Source organism: Bos indicus x Bos taurus, chromosome 5 (assembly GCF_003369695.1).
Source record: "Bos indicus x Bos taurus breed Angus x Brahman F1 hybrid chromosome 5, Bos_hybrid_MaternalHap_v2.0, whole genome shotgun sequence".
NCBI lineage: Eukaryota > Metazoa > Chordata > Mammalia > Artiodactyla > Bovidae > Bos > Bos indicus x Bos taurus.
The window spans coordinates 66,436,632-66,460,473 of record NC_040080.1 but is presented as its reverse complement, the minus strand read 5'-3'; the positions used below and the strand labels follow the sequence as shown (position 1 = coordinate 66,460,473).

Below are 23,842 nucleotides of genomic sequence, written 5' to 3'. Positions count from 1 at the left end.
GTAGAAAAGTCGTAAAAGGAACATTCAGGGTTGAGGGGAAGACTAACTTTATCTCTGTTCTCACATCTATATAATATGAGCCCTAGAAACTGTTGCCCAGCTATAGAATAAATCTGGAACTATCAAAAATATTCCTTTTTAATACAAGTTTTGCATCCCATTAGGGCAGGGACTTCATTTTTGTTTGTCACATTTTCCCCATCTCAAGCCAAGTAAGTTCTAAGAAATATTTTTGAATGAATGAATAATACATGAATGCATATTATGTAGAAGACTAGACTCAGGAGAGTTTGGCAGCAAATCAACACACAATGTTTCTGCCCTAGTAGGGGATACAAGCAGACAAATTAAAAGGATGGCTTTGTATGAAGCAATTTTTTTTTAACTATCATAGGAATGGGGTTGGAAGAAATGATTCCTTTAGCTAATGTGATTAGAGGGAAGGCCTCTGCAATGGAAAAGTTAGGTACAGTATACAGATTTACTTAGTATTTTGGATTTGCTATTTCAAGGTATTAACATATTCTGGCAACCACAGTTCCAATTTAAAGGCAGAGAAAAAGCTTAATGAGTTTATACAAGATTGTTTCAAGTAAAATGTATGTATACCAATCCACCTTTAAACAATGCAGAGGGGTTAGGTACACTGAGCCTTTGTGTGACTGAAAATCCCAGTATAACCTATCAGCCTCCATATCCCAAGTTCCTCTCTATTGGAGATTCCGTATCCACAGAGTCAACCAATCATAGATTGTGTAGTGCTGTAGTATGTATGTATTGAAAAAAATCCCTCTATAAGTGGACTAGGCCAGTTCAAACACCTATTATTCAAGAATCAACTGCACACACATATTTAGATATGTGTGTGTATAGATATTACTAAAAATATTTCTGTACAAATGTTGCCCTGAATGTTTTGTTGAAATAGAATCATTTTAGACTTCTCAATTTGCCCATGTAAATCATTTTTCATACACACAGCTCCTCACAAAAAAACCTGCACAACATTAATTTAAAGATTTCTGAGGAGACTATGTTTAAGCATCAAAATATTCTTTAAAAAAAATGTTTTTTGAGAAGACACTTAGAACATGAGGCTCTTTATTAGGTTGCCAAGATGAAAGGTGGGTATTTTCAGTTGTTAAATACATGGCAGCACTTGTGTCTGATAGAGGCTGCCAATGACTTTCATTATATCTGTCAGTCAAATTGTAAAAAAGAAAAAACAATCATTGAAATAAATCCTACACAATGGCAAACAGTTGGCATGATAAGTGGTTTTAGTAGCCAGTGGTGGCATGGATCCTCATGTTTTTTGGGTAGTTAGAACCCAAGAGTATTTCAGAGAAAGCACTATGTTATTTTCAAAATTTCAGTTATTTAATTTCTTGTAGCAAATGAAAGGAACAATCTCAGTGTTTGGAAAAATGAAATTCTCAAGACTTATTTTTTTTTAACTTGACTGCACCAGGTCTTAGTTTCAGCATAGGGATCTTTAGTTGCAGCATGCCAACTCAGCTGAGGCATGTGGGATCTCGTTCCCTGACCAGGGATTGAACCCAGATCCCCTGCATTGGGAGCATGGCGTCTTGGTGATTGTACTACCAGGGAAGTACCCCAAAAATGAAATTCTAAGATTTCTTTTTCTGCAGAGTGCAAAGTTCAAGTTAATATGCAGTATTATTTCAAATGACAGAGACATTCACCAAAATTTAAATAGAATGTATCAATTGCAATCATGAAATCCACTCTTCCAAAAGTCAAATATTAAAAAAATATTTAAAAATATTTAAAATATTAAAAAATATAATACCATATATTAAAAAATATTAAAAATCACAAATTCCCTTGTGGTCTGCTTACACATTTTGTAAATCTAATGCCTCTTTTGTTTCTAGTGGTATTTCTGAGTTTCTGTACACATGCTTGTATGCTCAGTCATGTCTGACTCTTTGCAACCCCATTGACTATAGCCCACCAGGCTCCTCTGTCCAGGCAAGAATACAGAAGTGGGTTGCCCCTTCCTCCTCTAGAGGATCTTTCCAACCCAGGGTTCGAACCTGTGTCTCTTGCGGGCTCCTGCACTGGCAGGCAGATTCTTACCACTTGAGCCACTTGAGTTTCCTTATCAGCATTTAAATTTGGCATAAGGCTGAAAAATGGGTTAGCATCTGTTGATGATGCTCTAAGTAGGGATATGAATTGTGAGCCCCTGATGAGAATGAGCCAATGACAATGACTGCCATTCTTTGTCGGCAACTGTCTTTTCCTACATCACTTTGGCTATACAGCATGGTTTCAACATCCTATCATAAAGAGTTTGTGTTGTAGTTTTAGGTTGTCTTTGTGTTTGTTTTATTGCATATAGACAATAATATCTGTAAGAACATTATAAGAAGAGGAATAAGACAGGGGCACAACAATATACTGCAGCAAACAAAAACTAATAGAACAAACTAAAAACTAATTTCCAGGATAAGAAATGATAAGATCAAAGAAAAATGGTAAGAACTGCAAGAGCATTATGAAAAAGTAGCTCTGGACTCCTGGACTGTCTTAGAATTGCTAAAGAATCTTTGGAAAACAAAATCAGCATGTTTTTAAAGGCTTCAAAGTCAAAGCCCGTGAGCCAAAAGGATTATAAAATTTGGTCAGGTGTGTCTTATTCAGTTGATACTTCCCAATGATAGATATTAATAAAAACTGCATTGAATTAAGAAATACAATATCAGTATTTCAAGCTGAAAAAAGAATTATGTTCATTCAGATAATGTCAACAACTAAGGTATAATAATGCAACTCACATGTTAATAGAAAAGCTATAGAAATCTGAACACATGAAAATATCTTTGCTGTTGTTATAATCTCATACTCATACAAGTACTTAATACTATGTTTCCTATGTTAATTATAAGCAAACACAGCTAAGAGAGATTCTAGTCTACATTTTAGAAACCTATAAACTCTTTTTATAAAAGACTATCACGGAAGAGGTTTTAATATTTATATTTGATGTACTGAAAAAATATTTAGTAGTGTTTAATTCTAAGACATCCAAGAATCATTTATAGAATGTTTTAAGAATTAAGAGTCAGGATCTGTCTTTTCTTGGGCTAATCACTAACAAGCTATGTGAATTTGGAAAATTTAGTTAACTTTCTTAAAGTCAAATTTTCTTCTTTTCCAAAATGGAAATATCTTATAGGTCATTGAAATAATAAAATAATATACTACTTGCAGACAGCTTGGCACTTGATAACACATAGTATTATGAATAATATATTTTAAAAAATTATTAACCCAATGGAATACAACAAAAAGAGAGTATTATTTAAAACTTTACATATATTTAAAAAAAATTTTCCTCCAGGGACTTCTCTGGTGGTCCAGTGGATAAGAATCTGCCTGCCAATGCAGGGTACACAGGCTCAGTCTTTGGTTGGGGGCTAGTACACATGCCTCTGGGCAACAACTCCTGAACCCACACTCCTGTTTTCTACCACACAAGAGAAGCCACCACAATGAAAAGCCTGCACACCACAACTAGAGTGTAGCCCCTGCTGACCGCAACCTGAGAAAGTTGGCACGCAGGAACAAAGACCCACTGCAGCCAATAAATAGATAGATAGATGATGATAGATAACAGATAAAGAAAAGTTTTTTGAACTATTACTTATAAAAAAATTCTTCCTCTGTCTAGAATCGTAGTTCCTATAAAATACGAATCACAAGATTGGAAAATAATGGCACCTTTAAAAAAAGGCAGTGACTATTTCTATTTATAGGGGAATGCTAAGACAGAAAGAGGAGGAAATGGAGAAAGAGAATGATAAAAGAGCAGGAAGGCAAAGAGGAAGAAATGACTAGTCAGTATAAAATACCAGATTATCATTGTATTCAAAGTATTTGTGGAAAAAAATCCTCTTGTTCCCAAATGCATTCTGTTAATGTCCTTTGAGCACGAGATATTTATGCAGGGTTCTACAGATTACAGATTAACATTTTATGGTATCCTAAATTTATGCATTTTAAACAATTTCTGTGACACATTTCTTCCTTTGTCTTCCAATGTGCTACAAAAACAGCAGAATGGGAACTGCTTCTTTTACTAAGGGCAAACTAAGGTTGAAATAAAGATAACCTTTCTATTAATACTAAACCAGAAAAGACTATTAATAGATTTACAGTTGAGTGGTATGGCTTGGTCATAGTTGTTTCTTTAATACTCAAAAGGTTGAAGCTGACTATTCCTAACCATGGTCTCCATTTTCTGTATAAAGTAATGAGCAAAGAGGTCAGGGGTACTTGTACAGACCCATTTTGGAAATAGGAACAAAATTTTCTAAGTTCTTTGAAATCAGGAATTATTTTCTCATAATCTACATATTCTCTGAAAAACAATATATCAAGTCTATGCACTCAAGGAGTAATATTTGGATTAACCTAGTGTGTCTGGTGCTACACGAAGCTGAAATCTCTCTTAAATCCATGTAATCAAATTCATAATATAATACATATCCAAAGTGGGTACTATCTGTTAAGTTAATTAAGCAGGGACACCATTAGACTGTAGAAGTCAATATGCTATGGAGGTCTATGTAAACACACCAAAATCTAAGCCTGTGCCTCACAGGTATAAAATTAAAACACCAAAGACAACCCATCAGAAACTGCCAACTAGGCTTGAGCTGTAAGCAGGTGATAATTTCCTTACTTTGCTTCTGCTTTTTCTCTATAAAAGTTTCTCCCCAAGTACCTTTTGGTGGAGCCGTCTTAACCACTTCCGGTTTGGTGCTAATTCCAATAGTTTTTTTGCTCAAATTCCTAAGAATTTTGACATGTCTCCGTTTATCTTTTAACTTTCCTATTGTATCTTCAGCTGAATCTCCTGAGCACCCCTATAATGCTGAAAGTAACAATGAAAAAAAAAATGAAAGTGTTAGTCACTTAATCAAAGTCGTTGCGACCCCAAGGACCTGGTCAGGATCCTCTGTCCATGGAATTCTCTAGGCAAGAATACAGGAGTGGGTAGCCAGTCACTTCTCCAGGGGATCTTCCTGACCCAGGGATCAAATCCGGGTCTCCTGCATTCCAAGCAGATTCTTTACCACCTGAGCCACCAAGGAAGCCCCAAAGTAACAATATCCTGCAATAAATTCCTTTATTGTATACATATTTTGTCACCAAATATAAGAGATGCACGTAGTCTAAATATTCTGTAGAGTAACTTAATCAGAAGAGGCCTGGAAAAATTTTGTTCCATATATTAGCAAAAAGAAAATGATAAACCTCATATTTCTTTTTTTCTTTTTTTTTCTTTTATTTTTAAACTTTACAATATTGTATTAGTTTTGCCAAATATCGAAATGAATCCACCACAGATATACATGTGTTCCCCATCCTGAACCCTCCTCCCTCCTCCCTCCCCATACCATCCCTCTGGGTCGTCCCAGTGCACCAGCCCCAAGCATCCAGTATCGTGCATAGAACCTGGACTGGCGACTTGTTTCATACATGATATTATGCCTGTTTCAATGCCATTCTCCCAAATCTCCCCACCCTCTCCCTCATATTTCAATAATGAAGATTTTCTAAATTAAAGTTTTTCCTCTTTGTTTCTCAATATTAATGCTAGGGAAAATAAGTTCATTTAAGGAAAAAGGAAGTATTCTTGTTTAATTTCTTGGAAATAATATAATTCTACATAGGTCTTAATTTATAAATTGTACAGTTTTGATCATTTTACCTCATGGCCTCATGAAGCTTGAGCTTCATTTATTAAAAAATTGCTTAATCAATTTTTAACAGAAAAAAATAAAACCTAAGAAAACAAAACTCACATTCAGCATACTCTACACAATTGTTTCAAAGTAAGTACTTTTTGGTTGAAATTTGTGAAGTAATTGTTTAGAAATTTAAATATATACTGATGTTGAAGCTGAAACTCCAATACTTTGGCCACCTGATGCAAAGAACTGACTCATTTGAAAAGACCCTGATGCTGGGAAAGATTGAGGGCAGACGGAGAAGGGGCCAACAGAGGATGGGATGGTTCAATGGCCTCACTGACTCAATGGACATGAGTTTGGGTAGACTCTGAGAGTTGGTGATGGACAGGGAGGCCTGGCATGCTGCAGTCTATGGGGTCGCAGAGAGTCGGACACAACTGAGAAACTAAACTGAACTGAAACTGAAGATATAAAGTATGAACTTAGGCCAAATCTTTCTGAGTAACACTGATTTCAGGTATGCCATTATTATCGTATATAAAGATCCTAGAACAGGAATGTTTGAAAGTTCAGAAGTTTCTAAGTTTGGTATATATACTTCCTATCTCAAAAAAAGGATATAATGATATATCACTGAGAAATTCACCAGCTTAAATATCTGGAAATTCTAAATTATTTGCTCAGGGAAATATTTATTTCTGATGGAAAGATGAATCAAGTCACAAACATTCCCTTTGCCATTTCTGGATTACACAGTCTTTAGTTTCCATATCCATAACATTAGACACCATCTGAAGTGTAGTATGTTTCAGGAAATTATAACACAACTCCTCACAAACTCTTCATGGAATTTTCTATTGTATATCTGACACTTGGATTTTCAACTGTAAAATGAGTTTCAAACTGATGAAAAATGCAGGAATTTATTTCTAGAGTATTAAGTGAAAAAGTGGTGTGCAAGTAATTAATTAGTAAAGTAAAGGACATTTTAATATTCTCTAATGGTAAAAGTATTAGACTGTGCTCTCGTTTATTGCACTGTATGATTTGTAATGTGTTCTACCACAAGCTCACTTTGTATATAAAACCGAGGAATTTGTTTCAGCTGGATTGCCAGTGGAAGGAGAATTGAGGAAATAAGTCACAAAGGCAATGTTAATAAGGGGCAGAAATTCAAGCTCTGATAGTACATTTTGTACCTGGATATAGCAGAGAACTTTCCAATTAGAGCCAACAAGTAGAAAGCTGATAACTCCAAGATGAGATTTATAGGGAGAGGTCAGCAGCCTATAATGAGAATTTGGAGCACATACATCCAGCTGTAACACCTTTAGTATAAGTATAGCTTCTAATGGCAAAAGCTAATGGCTCCATGACAATAATAAATAACAGTGAGAGAATATTCTAGCCTCAGGCCTCAGATAGGGAACTCGGGTGGTATTATACAATTTTCACTAACACTAGCTGAAGGAGAGTTCTAAAGAGGTAGTTTCATTCCTGAAGAGCATCAGCTACACTAGAATTTGGGAAATCACAATAGGTAAGGAACAATCTTTCAGCTGAATCCCATCCTTTCCTCAAATGAATTTACATTTAGGCTTGTCCTCACAAGGAAGAAGGAAGGAAGGAAAAGATGGAAGGAGGGAGGAAGGAAGGGAATCACTCCTCATATTCCCATCCCTCATTGTATACCATTCAATAAAAATTTAAAAGGAAATAATACTTCAAAGCACTAGAATTCACTCTGTGTGTGTACCTACCAAGACACTCTTGAAGCACTTGTAATGTGTACAGTGTATATTGGGATACCTGGAGTTGTGCCCTGTACAACCTACAAGGTCATTTACATGCAGACCTGAAGTAACAGTTAAGAACATGCACTCAAGAGCTGGCAGATCTGGAATCAAGTGATCCTAACCCTGTGACTGTGGGCAAATTAAAGAAACTGGCTAAGTTTATTTTCCACATCCATGAAATGGAGATAACAATATGAACCACCACCTAAGGTTACTGGAACAATAAATGCAAATAAAACACACAGGACACTGCCTGGCACATATGAGTGAGCTCTAACACTCGTTTAATTTATTATCACAGGGCAAATTTTGTGGTAAGTGTCACAAAAGTATATGGAGCTATATGCTTGAATATGATTGAATATGAGGACCCTGGAATTTTAGGCTTCAAACCCCATTGCTAAACATTAATTAGCCATATCACTTGTATCTAACCTTTACCATGAAAACACATATAATATGACATGCCTTTGTGATCTCATACTAACTGATAAGGTTAGTAGTCTGCTAGGGTCTAAGTATCTGTAACCTTAGTAACCACACTGCACAAACTGCACATCCCCAAGTGTCACAGCTTCCCCAGAGCCCAAGAAAATAGAATAGAGAAGGGCAGGGTAGAACTGATCATAGCAAATATAAGCACAGTGATGTATTAACCAAGAAGACAGCCTAGTTTTATAAAAAGAAAATAAAGTACAAGCACGCTGTAGATTTTTTTTTTTTTGAGCATTTGTACAAGGACCAGGAAAACATAGTTGGAAGTCTCATCATATCGACCCCAAGACTGACAGCAAAGTTATTATTCTTCAGTGCAGCCGAGGCCTAGAAGTCAGGTAGATTATTAACAGCAGGATGGATCCTTCACCTTTAGGTAACTTTCATACAAACCCTTGTCTCTTCCTAATGCCAATGCCTATCAGCCCATTAATCACAGCAGCCTCTTCCCACAGCTCTCTCTTCAAATCTTACTCCCCAAGTGTGTCTCAGCCCAAATTCCATCTGTATTTAGTTGCTACCTTTCAGTTGAATTCCATCACACTGCTGGCTGCTCCTCTTGCCATTTTACAAATGAAAAAGAAATATGCTGTTATTCCAGTAAAACTGCAGTGGTTCTTAACCTGGGTGGTTTTGTTTCCCCAAGGATGTCTGGCAATATGTGGAGACTTATTTGGCTGTCACAGCTGGGAGGGAGCTACTGGCTTCCAGTGGACAGAGGCAGTGCCAGGACTGTGACAGGCATGGGAGGTTCCCAGAGCTCCAAATTTAAGGAGGCACTTACTCACTCTTAGGTTATCCACACTCAAGATTAAAGTTCACATGACCGCAAGAGTGATTGCCTCCTTAAACACCATGGCCTACCTGCCTCCCTTGCCTCCCTCTAATCCTAGACCTGGGTTAAGGCCAGGGCTGCCTCTAAACATCCCCAAAAAAGGAATTACCCAGTCCAAAATATCAATAATATTGAGACCAAGAAACCTAGATCAGTTTAAAGAATCTAAAGAAAATCAGGGTTGGAAACAGGATTCCCTCCCTTTTCTACTTTAAGTTACAAATTTAAATGCACACTCTGTTAAATCTAACATCTCTAATAGTGAAATAATACCAAATTCTAACATTTAGCTTCAATCTGTTTTATTCCCAGGGCTTCCCAGGTGGTGCTGGTGGTAAAGAATCCCTGCTGATGCCTGAGACATGGGTTCCATCCCTGGGTTGGGAAGATTCCCCTGGAGGAGGGCATGGCATCCCACTCTAGTATTCCTGCCCAGAGAATCCTCTGGACAGAGGAGCCTGGTGGGCTACAGTCCATGGGGTCGCAAAGAGTCAGACATGACTAAGAAATAGCACGCACACTCGAATTTTACTCCAATCCATATAAACTACAATGGAGGTGAATTAATTCAACCTTCTCTTCCCTGGCCTATGTACTTAGGCCTCAGTCTTCTCTCTGCTAGTGTATCTTTCACTCAACTCATTTACCTCTAAGGCTCAGATGCAAAGCTACCTTCCCATCAACATGCGACTCCTCCCTTCTCAGATCTGTTTCTCTTTCTTGTGTATCTTTCTTTGTACTTATATTCCACTATAATCATTTTTTTTTAATTCTCCCTATCCCTGACCCAACCTCCCCCACCAACCCACACGCACACACACACATATAAACATGCAAACACACACACACACACACACACACACACACACTCATTTAACCTCCTTACTATCATGAATCAGATTTTCTTTACTTATATATATATCTCCAGAAAAACCTCTATGTAGTAGAGTGCTTTGAGTAAAGTACTTAATGTATGTTTGAAATGAATTAGCGAGGAATTTATATACAATAATATTAATAATACAGCATGAACCATAATATTTCCTGTTGATTATCTGAATCTTAATATAACTGCATTACTAGGCCTTGTTAAATCCGATACCAATTTTCTTCTCCTGGCAGATGTCACCATCTATTTATTTATTTATTTTTTGGTTGTGCTGGGTCTTCATTGCTGCACAAGCTTTTTTTCAGTTGTAGTGAGCGGGAGCTACTCTTTGATCTGGTGCCTAGGCTCAAAGCACTCTACTACACAGAGGTTTTTGTGGAGATATATATATATATATATATATATATATATATATATATATATATAAAGGAAATCTGATTCATGATCCTAAGGAGGTTAAATGAGTTTGTGTGTGTGTGTGTGTGTGCGCTTATCTGCATGAGACATTGTGGTGGTTTCTCCTGTAGCAGAGCACAGGCTCTAGGGCATGCCAGCATCAATAGTTGCAATCAAAAGTTGCAGCCCATGGGCTCAGTAGTTGCAGCTTGCGGGCTCTAGGGCACAGGCTCAATAGTCGTGGTGCACGGGCTTAGTTGTTTCGCAGCACGTGGGATCTTCCCGGATCAGGGATCAGTATCTCCTTGCACTAGCAGGCAGATTCTTTACCACTGAGCCACGAGCAAAGCCTCTGTCTCCATCTATTTCAGGTTTGATTTCCCAGAATTCTTGAGGTTTGTGTTCAGTAGGTAACTGAATTGACATTTTGCTACAAACAAAAGCTCAGAATGGGATGTATTTTCTTCCCAAAGGCCTATTCTAGCAGCAGAAGAGCTTATGTCTTTGCCTGAGCTATAAGCCTAAACTCAGGAAGAAAATAAATCCAATTCCTAATAACTGTTGAAGAAATAGCCTTGTAGTATGTCAAACTCTTCAGGAATCCAAACTGATGCAGCAGGAAAACACATTTCCATCAATCTCTACCTCACCCTCAACCTTAAAACTAGTCTAAATTTAAAATTTCTAAGTTTGGATTTTAATCAAAAGTAAGCTGACTACCTAAGTAATTAATACATAGCTATAAATATCTCCTGTTTAAAAAGCATACAGTAAACATACAGTCAAGTCTTCCAGCTACTTGTCCTCGAAACAAATGTATTATATTTTATGTTTTTATGTGACTTGACAAAAAGGAAACTCAAGGCCTTCCCCCATGGATACCAAGAAACCACTGACTTTAATTATTTAATCCTTTTATGACAGAATTAGCTTAATGTTCAGCACCTGGAAAGGTACAAGTCTAAATTTACAAGTTTATTATGAAACAGTTATTGTGAAAAAATTATTGAAGATTAAACGCATGTATATTCCATCAACATAATAACTTTCAAAACTTGAGGTCACAAAGTCACTGTTAGGTTTTCTCATGGTACTATCTGATTCTATGCTAGTAAGAATCATTTTCACTGTTTAGTCCACAGCCATCAATTGGGAGAAAGGAGCTGACTTATCTGGAGCACCCCAGTCTGAGCCGAGAAATTTCAATGTGTGTTTCACTCATTATGTAGCAATTCTGCTAAGAGAGGTTTCACCACCAGGTTTTTGCAGGTAAGGAAACAATTTCAAAAAGGTTTGTGAGGTGCCAATTTTAATAACACTAGTAAACAGTGTTTCTGAAGTATGTCTTCCAACTATGTCAAAATACTGTTCAATATTATATTTTAATCTATGAAAGGCAGAAAATCTGCTCAGTTTGAGTGTTTCACTAGTTAACCAATATATGCCACTTAATGTTGAGCGCCAAGCAAGGACTACGAGCTTCCCTAAGAGGAAAGGTATCCCATCAAGGAAAGAGCCCACCACAGGGAGCCATCATTCTGTTGGAGGATCAGTGGTGTATAAAAAATGAAAGGGGACTTTCCTGGTGGCTATAAGCAGTGAAGAATCAGCCTGCCAATGCAGGAGACACAGGTTCAGTCCCTGATGTGGGTTAAAACATACACACACACACACACACACAGAAATGATTTTTTTCCTTACTACTTAGTGGAGGAGATAGACATATAAGTAGACATTTACAGTCAAATGTGCTAAAAGTTATGACAGGGGTAGATTAAGTTCTTATGAAAGCAATGCATGCTTCATATGGGACTGGCATGATTTCATAGAGGAAATGAGAATTGAACTGAGTCATGAAACACACAGTTCAGAGAAGGTTTAAGAAGTCAATTCAGATCTAAAGAGTAGAATGTTCAGAGGCATGATTCCTGTTCTAGCTCATGATGGCCCTGATCACTGGATACATGATCAGAAGGGGCAGGAATAGAAACTGATAACATATGATGCTGGTGCTTGAGAGCAAAAGGAAAGCAAGGAAAGTTGAGGATAACAACAGTAAAGGGAGTTCAATATAGGTTTGGAAGCATGAGAAAAGGTATGATTAGATTTGTTTTTCAGTAAAATTCCTTTGATAGCAATATGGATAATTAACAAAACAGCATAGAGAACTGCAGTGTAATTTAAGTGGGAAATTATAAACATATGTAAAGTAGCAGAATCAGGAATGGGAAAAAATGTTGAAATCAAGGATATAGCTCCAGTCTTAAGGGTTTGATAAAAATTGGTTGTACTAGATGGTAAGAAATGTCCCGAATGATCTTGGTGTTCCCAGTGTGGAAGATTGGGTGGCTATTAATGGGTCTGCAATATCTGCCCAGTGTGAATGGAAGGACACCATACAGGCAATAGCTATGCAGGACTGCAATAAGAGGTCAGTTAGGGCAAGACTTGTAGACCAGAAACCACCAGCTTGTCATTGAAATTATGAGCAAGGCAAGACAGAAGCAGAGGTTTTAGACATAATCAGTGTTAAGTGACAGAAAAAGTAAAGCCTGGGAAAGAAACCAAGGCAGGGAGGAAGATTGTCTAAAGGTATAAAAATGTATTAATAAAAGTGGGAACTGGGTAAACATGACAAATTTATCCAAAGGAAGTACCTATATTTAATTATAACTTCCTCTGAAGGTTTGTGGGCAAAAACAGTTTTTTACTTTAAGGTAAGAAATTTCTTCAGGAAACTAAAGTTTCTCTCCAGTAAAATTAATGACAAACATCATAAAAAAATGACAAACATTAATGACATAAAATAAATAAATAAAAACCAAAAGATAGATACACACGATACACATACATAGCTAACTGCATGATAACATAGTTTATAGAAGAAATGGATTTTCACTTTATAGCTCAGGGCTTCCCTGATAGTTCAGTTGGTAAAGAATCCACCTGCAATGCAGGAGACCTGGGTTCGATCCCTGGGTTGGGAAGATCCCCTGGAGAAGGGATAGGCTACCCACTCCAGTATTCTTGGAATTCCTTTGTGGCTCAGCTGGTGAAGAATCCGCCTGCAATGCGGAAGACCTAGATTCGACCCCTGGGTTGGGAAGATCCCCTGGAGAAGGGGAAATGCTATCCACTCCAGTATTCTGGCTTGGAGAATTCCATGGATTGTATAATTCATGGTGTTGCAAAGAGTTGGACATGACTGAACGACTTTTACTTCACTTTCACCCTGAAATCTAAACAGTGGCCTACAAATTTTATGTACTTCTAAAGGAATGTATTTCTAATGAAACATAAAAAAAAAAATCAATGTTTTCATCATTGAAGTTGTGACATAAAGCCATGGGAAATTCTTTCTAGCTAAGATCATCAATTGTGCATAAATTCTCTTGGGCTCCAGGTTGATGTATGCAGCACAGCAAGATGTAAGTGATTGAGACCCATGCGGAAGTTCAAGATTGGCTTACTTTCTAATGAGGGGAAAGTTTTATTTACAAGGAAACCAGCTGTGAAACTGAAGTAATAACATGAATTAATTTATACATTCTGCATGTAAAGGTCAAGAACTTTCAAGCACTCCTTTCCATGTTCTCCAGACTAGAAAAAAAAACCCAATATTAAATAATATTTGTAAGTGTTGTCTCTTGTTGGTACACATTGAACTCCCACATAGCATATATTCAGATGGAAAGTTTAAATATATTTGACTCAGTAGCAAAGGAATTAAAGTTCTCCTGGTTAAAATTTATATCCCTTTTGCTTTTATCAGACTTGCTTTCTTGGCTTCTCAATCTAACCAAGTTGTCATCAGCTGTGAGCCTGAATCCAGAGGCAAAACTCTTGAATTCAGGAGAATTCTCTAACACACTGAGAGCAATATATCCATTTCTGTGACCACACTGGTTACTGGCAAGCTATTGGAAGAATCTGGAACTTGTATTCAGGAATCCTATATTTGATTAACAGCTCTCTTTCCTGTGTATCTGTTATGTGACTGTGAGTCACTGAAAATCCCTCAGTTGCATTCATCTGTAAAATGAAGAGGATTATCGACTGACCCACCTCACCGAATTGATGACATGAATCAGTGAAAAAATGGGGTGGATCAGTCGTAAAAGACTATACAAATGAAATCATGGTTAGTTTTTATTTACCCTTGTGGCTCAGCTGGTAAAGAATCCGCCTGCAATGCGGGAGACCTGGGTTCGATCCCTGGGTTGGGAAGATTCCCTGGAGAAGGGAAAGGCTACCCACTCCAGTATTCTGGCCCGGAGAATTCCATGGACTATATTGTCCATGGGGTCGCAAAGAGTCGGACATGACTGAGTGACTTTCACACATCACATACTCATTTTTAGGTTACCAAGGGCTTAGAAATAGCTCAGAACATAACTGCATGTACTAATTTGTGGGGAATTAGGCTAAGTCCAGACCTTTACTTTTATGTCATGTGTTTATGTCTTAAAAAACAAACAAAACCACCAGAAAGAAAAAAAGTCAAAAACCAAAAACAACCTCAGGCATTTAAAAAGACAGAGAAAATGATTCCTTGAAATGTTTTAGGATTTCCTAGAATTATTTAGTCAAAGAATAAAACTTTCTTCTATAAAATGTTTATGATTCTACTGCTATAATCTGCAATTACAGCTACTAACATATTCTGTTTTACCTCATTTTTGCTCTCCTATATAATAGTGTTTCATATATAACAGATTGTCAACAAGTATATGACTGGACTTCTCTGGTGGTACACGGATAAGAACCTGTCTGCCAATGCAGCGGACACGGGTTCAATCTGTAGTCTGGGAGGATCCCACATGCTGTGGGGCAACTAAGCCCATGTGCCCCAACTACTGGAGCCCACTCACTCTAGGACACTCGAGTCACAATAATGAGCTCCTGTGCTGCAACTACTGAGGCCCATGTGCCTAAGCCTGTGCTCCACAAGAGGCCACAGCAGTGAGAAGCCTGTGCGCTGAAACAGAGTAGGCCCAGCTCACCTCAACTAGAAAAGGCCCATGCACAGTAACAAAGACCTAGTGAAGCAAAAAATAAATAAATAAATGAAATAAGTATATGATTAATTGCTATAGGAAAATTTTCAGGTATAAGAGGCTATATAATATAGCTCAATGTATTTTTTTTTAATCTATCTTTTTAGGTAACAATTCTACTATTCAAGTATGCTTGCATTCATGCTAAGTTGCTTCAGTCATGTCTGACTCTTCACAATCCTATGGACTGTAGCCCGCCAGGCTCCTCTGTCCATGGGATTCTCCAGGCAAGAATACTGGAGTGGGTTGCCATGCCCTCCTCCAAGGGATATTCTTGACCCAGGGATTGAACCCTTGTCCTTTTTGTCTCCAGCACTGGTAGGCAGGTTCTTTACCACTAGTGCCATCTGAGAAGCCCCAGTATTCAATTATATTTTTATATAAAAGAAACAATATTAAAAACGTTTTTCCCAAACTGACAAATTGTTTTTTTTCTATTTCACCAATCTATATTAGGCAAATTTGCTATTGCCTTTCTTTCTTTCAACCTGCTTCTCAATGATGATGAAGGAACACACCTAGGTAGACCTACTAGTTAGAACATACCTAGGTACCACATGATCCTAACCCCAGGCCACAGCCAATTAGACCAGGGCTTACATCAAGTGAGGACAGGAAAGAAATAACTAATACTTATTGAGTAGCCACTATATCCAAGGCACTACTCTTGCTTTTTATTCTTTATATGCTCATTTGACCCTCATCATAACTATGAGGTAGGGACTATTATCATCATTCTCATTTCCTGATAAAGAAACTGTCACAGAGTCATGAAGAAAGTTTCCTAGGATTACAAGGCTAGAAAGATTTGGAGCTGAGCTTCAAATCCAGCCAGTCTAGCTGCTTCTGCATACAGAACCATTGATCTAACCATTGCAGCATATTTTCCTTAAATAGTATACTACCATATTACCATCTATAGGTGAGGTGAAGACAAGTTTATCTTCTGTCTCAAGAATTTGAAGTGATAGATGGAGACACTGAGTCAGTTGGTTAGTGCTGGACACTGAAAGTGTGAGGTAGTTTTGTATTGCAACAGAAAGGAAAATCAAAAGACTATGGGGAAAATCAGGCCTGTGTTACCATTCCAGCCAGACCTAACAGACTTCCTGAAATTAGCCTCCAAGAAAAATCCCCTGGTTTTCCAATTACTGAGTTTATTACTTAATTTGTACATGTCTCTGTCCTTTACAACATAAAAATCCCTCCATTGAAAGCAACTAAAAAATGTACATAAAAAGAATAGAAGTTTTATGTACATAAAAGTAGCTTTTTTGGGTACATAAAACTGGAAAGTAAGAAATATCCAGTAAATGAAACTAACTGAAAGGGGAAACCAAGTGGTTAAGACTGCTTTATTCAGGTTTCCTCTTGGGACATTTGATGAAATAGGTAGACTTGGACTTGAGATTTCACAGCCTTTGGGTGTTTGCAATAGATCACACAACCCAAGGTCAGCCAGAGATGGAAAGTCTAAAGGGTGATATGCCCTCCTGTGACCCAATAAAACTATCGTCATTGTACCAGAAATAAGTTTGCAAGCTTGCAGTGCTACACATACACACACAACACAGCTGGCAACTGCAAAGGAACCAGTCTGCCTCTAAATTTGGCACTGGTGATGGGGAACAAAAAAATATCACCTGACGATTCGTGACCAACAGTAATCCTCACATGACTTTGCCCTCCAATTTCATACTACCAAGGTGGTTCAAACATCTAAAAACAGCTTATAGTATTAGGTAATGCCCCTGACCCAGGAAAAAGGAAATACAAATTCTCTTAACTAGAAATCCAACTTAGTTAAAGTTTCAAATAATTCTCAAATGATGAAGATCCAAGTGACACTTATTTGCAAGGCATTATTAAGCAAAAACCAGAAGAAACTACAGATGTATAATCTGGTCCATAAATACATTAGATAGCTAAATTAAACATATAAATTGAGTACATTTTAAATAGGAAAGGATTAAAATATCATTAAAGAGTAAAGGACCATGAAGAACTGTATAAGAACTAAACATTAAAACAAAATTTTCCAAAATATAACTTACTAAAACCGAACAAAAGCAAAGCAAATGGATAAAAAAATATAAAACTTCCAATAGTGCTTAGCTCTAGAAAGGGGAGGAGTAACGAGTGGATAATAATCAAAGAATGAGACCAGGAAGATGCACATAGGTAAGTTTTGATTTTTGTTAATGTTCTGATTCTTGAATTGGTTGCTGGGTTTGTTAGTTTTAATTATATTAACGTAATTAAACACAGCTATGAATGATGAGAAGGAAATGGCAACCCACTCCAGTATTCTTGCCTGGAGAATCCCATGGACAGAGGAGCCTGGTGGGCTACAGTCCACGGGGTCGCAAAGAGTCAGACACGACTGAGCGACTTCACTTCATTTATGAATGATGAGAGCATGTCACAACCTAAAGATTATGATTAGTCTTTAATTCAATTCTGAATACTTGAGGCCAAAAGACAAACAATAAATCAGTAAATATTTTAAAACCAATTACAATAATTCATCACAATAAAGTAAAATTTTAAAATCATCTCAAAATTCTACCAAATTAAAACTGAAGAAAAATGCCTTAACTGGTATCTATAACAACAAAAAATTAAACAAAAACCTGTAACATCATACTTAATGCTAGCAGTTTGAGAGATTAGATAGAATATGTGATTTTTAAAAAGCAACATACATAGTATCCTCAAGGAATAGTTCTTCCTTTAAAATATAACAAACTATACCAAATCCTTCATAGATTAAAAGCACAAAGAAGCCATGAAAGAAGACATGAATGAATAGAGATAAATCACTCTCATAAAAGTTTCAATATCATAAGTAGATGTATGGATTCAATTGTAATGAAAAATCCCATTTTTTTTAACCTGAAAACCTGAGTCTAAAATGTATTGAAAGATCAAAGGCCAAGAATAGCAAAGTTATTTCTGAAACAGAACCAGAGGAGTGGTATGTGCATGACTAAATATCAAGGCTCATTATATAGCTGTGATGACTGACAGTGAGAGGCACTAGTACCAGGATAGATGAATTCAACAAGGAACACAAAGGAAAGTCAGGAAACACACTCACAAATTATTTTAATTTCAAAACTGGTATTATCAATCAGTAGAAAAAAAAAAAAAAAAACTGTTGCTCTAAGCCAAGTCATCATCCATATGGGAAAATATGAGACTAAGTTTTCCCCTTACATCCTGAAGAAAAATGAACATAAGGTAAAAATAATCACCCTTCATGATAAAACAATGCCATAGCCGAGCTAGCCAATACAATAGTCAATTGCCACAAGAGGCTGTTTAAATTCAAATGTAAATTAATTGAAATTAAACTTTAAAATTTAGCTCCTCAATCATTTTCACATGTCAATTGCTCAGCTGTAACATGTAGTTAGTGGCTACCATATTGGGCAGTGGCAGGTATAAAATATTTCCATCATTGCATACAAGTTTATTGGACAGAACCAAGAGACATTTACAATAGTATCTTTGACCTTGGGACCAGGAAAGGATGTAGTAAGCAAGGAGTAACAAACAAACAAAAAGGAGGGTGAAAATAACTGATGAATTTAGCTATTAAAATTAAGCACCATTTATCAAAAGATGCTATATAGAAAATAAAAAAGAAAGCCTTAACTTGAAGAAAGGTATATATAATATTTATATACATATGTAATTTATTTATATGTGTACATAAAGAATACATGAGGTATATAAAGACTCTTTCTAACCAACAAAAAGATAATCATATAGAAAAATGATTAAAAGATATATTGGGTACTCTATTCTGTTTGATGACCAAAATAAATACAGTCTCGTTTATCCCATCAATATATGAAATAGATTAGACTGAAACGTTAGACAAATTTCTGTGTTCTGTTTTAAATCAGCAAGAGTAGGAGGGGGGCAACATGTTTTTCAGCCTAGAAGGAAGATTACACTGGTTTGGACAGTATCACAGCAACATATAAGTAGGCTGATAATAATGTTTGAACATGTAATTAAATAGATATTTCTAATGTTAGCTTATCCTTTATTAAAAGACAGTTCTCCAGCTTACTTAACAATTTATCTTTACCTTACTTGAGCACACACACTTGGGAGGCACACAGGACACTTATGCAAGTGTAGAATGTGGTGGGAATGAGGGAATTAATTTCATATTTGTTTCAATCCAAAGAGTCAGAGAACACAAGATGTGTGTGACTGGGGGGTGGAATGGAAAATGTAGATAAAGTCACAAACATGAGGAAATACTGAAAATACAACTGAAATGCAATTCCCTCAATGCAAAGACAAATTTCTATCCTTGAATTAACATGAGTAGGTATTTCTCTGTGCACCATCCACTTCCTGACCCTTGCCCAAATGGAGAGAATAAAAAAAAAAAAGAAAATCATACTTTCCTACCTTCTGTATAGAAAAAAGAAGTTTTCACATTAAAAAAAAAAAAACAAATTTACAAAACTGTGTTTATGTACCTTAAACACTGAAACAAAACTATACTCATACCACACACCCAAGTTGTCTAATTTGAACTAAGTCTTAGTTTTAACCAAATTGTAAGAGAAGCAATTAAGGAATTTTGGCCTTTTATTGTGGTATATTAAAAAACAGCAAACATACTAAACAACTTCAAAAAAAGTTTAAACTAGCTATTAAATAGCATCGCAATATGTCAAACAGTAATGTGATAGTTTGATCATACGCAGCCAAGGCAGTTTGAGTCCATGCCAGTGATTCTAGAAGTTGACTTTGTTTGCCAGAAAGAAACAAACAATGCAGAACAGTCTGTGTATAAATTTCAAGAACTATGATATGATTTCACCTCTCAAGGTCCTTGTAATCTAAGAACAAGAGAAAAACAATTAGCAGCTTGGCAGTTCTGATACAACTAAATAGAATTAGACATCTGCAAAAAAAAATTGGGACATTCGAGTCAGATTAAATATTAGAGGACATATGAGTATTACTAGTCATAATTAGGAAGAGTTCATGCCATGAATCAGGATTATGGTCCCATCGATGGAAATGCACGATGGGTGATAATCTTAAATCTAGGTAAGGTTGCAGCCACCACCATCATGATCCACTCTAGAGTAGCAGGGCTTCAGCTTCTGGGCCAAGGAAACTTATTTATTAGAAAATAAATGTGTTTATCAGAAAGTTATTGATTAGAAAATAAATCCAAATGTAAGTTTTTTGCTAGTTGCTTTATATCCACAACAAACTAGTACGGAGAATGCCTTGTACAAAACAACACAATAAAGGTTCAAAGATCAAGGTGTTCCCTTAGGCAAGGCTATAGACTTCAGTCTCTAGTATTTGAAATTTAGGCTGCAGTCCTTGTTTTTTGACATATCTCTGACTGTGTGGCACAGTCCATGCTTTTAACCTGATTTGAACAGGAGAACGGCCACTTGGCCTGGGGAGAAACAGATGAACTGTTTGATTTCATGGATTGTTTCAAGGATTCCTCTACCCAGAGAAGACTGTAAAGAGCATGGTGGCGTTCCAGTACTCACAGAGAACCAGGGTTCCAAAGATTTCTACAATCAGTATGTGAAGCCAAGCACAAAGCAACCCTAAGAACAGAAGAACACAAGGTTGGGAGATGCAAGTTCATGAATGCAAGCATGTAAGTCACTACTTTGCCAACAAAGGTCCGTCTAGTCAAGGCTATAGTTTTTCCAGTAGTCATATATGGATGTGAGAGTTGGATTGTGAAGAAAGCTGAACGCCAAAGAATTGATGCTTTTGAACTGTGGTGTTGGAGAAGACTCTCGAGAGTCCCTTGGACTGCAAGGAGATCCAACCAGTCCATTCTGAAGGAGATCAGCCCTGGGATTTCTTTGGCAGGAATGACGCTAAAGCTGAAACTCCAGTACTTTGGCCACCTCATGCAAAGAGTTGACTCATTAGAAGAGACTCTGATGCTGGGAGGGATTGGGGGCAGGAGGAAAAGGGGATGATAGAGGATGAGATGGCTGGATGGCATCACTGACTCGATGGACCTAAGTCTCAGTGAACTTCGGGAGTTGGTGATGGACAGGGAGGCCTGGAGTGCTGTGATTCATGGGGTCGCAAAGAATCAGACACAACTGAGCAACTGAACTGAACTGAACTGAACTGAGCTTGCAAATATAATCAGTGGGCCAAATGCATAGCTAAGGAAAGCCAACAAAACACTGTAGACTCAGACACTGGTGTGAAGCACAATTTTTTTAAGTAATATTATGAATAATAATAAAATATTATAAATATTTCTCCCAGTTTGGAGGGGGTGAATTTTTGTACATAATTTTATGTTCTGATCAATAATCCAATATGATTCCCTTCTGAGATGTATTCTTACTGTATATTTTATTTTTCTTCCTCACAAAAGTTTGCCTCCTACTTCCTCCACCTCTACACATGCCCTTATTCATTTTCTTATGAATTTTTTTTCCTTCCCTTCAAACAAGACACACGTCTAATTCAATACTGTTTTTATAGTAGTAAAACTACAGATATTGTTCTTTTTGCAAAACCGAGAACAGGAAGTGATCAGAAAGAAGGACCTTCATCATCAATTTCCTTAGCTAATAAAAATGCCAAGAAAAATGTTATCACTTCTTGAAAACCACATAGCAAAAACTCTTCTAAATCCATAGGTAAGGCACTCGGTTGATGCCTGCATCCTTAATATTAATTCCACTGCAGATCACATTATACTGTCTTCATATGCAATTTTTTATAAACACATCTCATTATAAATTCAGTAATTACTTGGACCTTTTCAGAAGAAAGGGTTTTCATATGAAGCAGTAAATAATTTCCAAGTTGATGTTTTGTGCTTTGCATCTAGGGTCCCAACTATGAATCTATAATAACACTCAGAGTTCTTCATGTAGGCAAAACCTAGAATAAAGTGAATAATGAAATCGATCTCATGGGCAGGTTATCTATGGTTGTAAGAAATCAAAATTCACTCAATTTAGTTTAAAGAAAGGGCCTCCCAGGTGGCACTGGTGGTAAAGAATTGCCTGCCAATGCAGGAGACATAAGAGTCAGGAGGAGTTCCATTTCTGGATCAGGAAGATTCCCTGGAGGAGGGCATGACAACCCACTCCTATATTCTTGCCTGGAGAATCCCATGGACAGAGGAGCCTGGCGGGCTACAGTCCACAGGTTCGCAAAGAATTGGACAAGACTGAAGCGACTTAGCATGAACACACGGACATCTTTAGGAAAAGGGGAAGAAAAACAAAAACAGGATCAACACAGAACTCGGCTGCAGAGTTGTTAGGCAGCTGCCTTCTCTGTCTGTATAGAGCCCTGAATGGTTCAGATGCTGAGTATAAGCTAAGAAATAAAATGAGGACTTCCAGGTTAGAGTGTCTAGTCACAAATATTATCTCCATTATTTACGATCTTTGTGAACTTCGTGTGGGTGCCTGGTTGCTAAGTCATGTCTGACTCTTTGCAACCTAATGGAATGTAGCCTTCTGGACCCCTCTGTCCATGGGAGTTTCCAGGCAAGAATAATGGAGTGGGTTGCCATTCTCTTCTCCAGGGGATCTTCCTGACCCAGGAATGGAACCCCTGTCTCCTGCATCTCCTGCATTGGCAGGTAGATTCTTTACCACTGAGCCAGTTTAAGAATCTGCCTGCCAAGGCAGGGGACACAGGTTCATCCCTGGTCCAGCAAGATCCCACATGTCTTGGGGCAACTAATCCTGGGTGCCACAACTACTGAAGCCCTAGCACCCTAGAACCTGTGCTCTGCAATAAGAGAAGCCACTGTAATGAGAATCCTGCACACCACAAGGAGAAAAAGCCTGAGCATAGCTACAAAGACCCAGCACAGCCAAAAATAAATAAAATTTTAAAAAAGAAAAGCAGTAGCAGTACTATTCTTACAGTATTAGACAAGATACCACAGATAAAGTGCTTAGAATAGTGTCTGAGACAGTATGCATTCAATAAATGAAAGTCATTATGATAACATAGTTGTAATTGCTTGTCCTGAGCATATGCTCCATCTCTCTCTGCCTGGCAGCTTCCTCTGTTTGCCCAGGCCAAACAGCCACTAGATCAGAGTTACCAATTTCTTACAACTTCAGTGCCCATGATTTCTGATTTCCTCAGCCCACATCACATGATGTACACATGGTTATCCTCACTGGGTCTGCAGATTTCCTTAGGATCTCCTGCATCTCCTGCATTGGCAGGTAGATTCTTTACCAACAGAGGTTAAAGAACTGCCTTTCTGATATGAATGTTTCCAATTCACAGATTAATAAAATTCACAGGTGTTTTCCCTCTTAGGCAATATTGAAATAAACTAACAAATGAAACTGGCTAAGAAAAATATGAGCTACTTGTAAGATGCTAAGTTCACTGTATGCCTGCACAGCTATCAACGGAAGCTACATAATCACTTTTAACAGATTCAGTAGGATTAACACACGGGTGAAATATTGGGTTTAAATAACCTCTAAGTTCCTTTGAGTGCATGATTCAATTTACACAGACAGACTATAAAATTGCAAGTCTTCAATAAAAGTCTGCAATATAAATTTGTGTGTGCTTAGTCACTTAGTCTTGCCCAACTCTTTGCAATCCCATGGACTGTAGCC

General features: G+C 37.3%; 1 protein-coding gene across 5 annotated transcripts in view; it reads right to left on the bottom strand.

Annotated features, from left to right (window-relative positions):
• Positions 1–23,842, bottom strand: part of SLC16A7 (solute carrier family 16 member 7) — a 195,865-nt gene that overhangs the window by 148,663 nt on the left and 23,360 nt on the right. The window contains exon 1 of one of the 5 annotated variants that reach the window (XM_027542404.1): positions 8,542–8,646. The exons of the other annotated variants lie outside the window; for them this stretch is intronic. The gene's annotated coding sequence lies outside the window, so the exon portion shown is untranslated. Of the gene's footprint in view, positions 1–8,541; positions 8,647–23,842 lie in introns of those variants that run through there. 5 annotated transcript variants of the gene reach the window in all.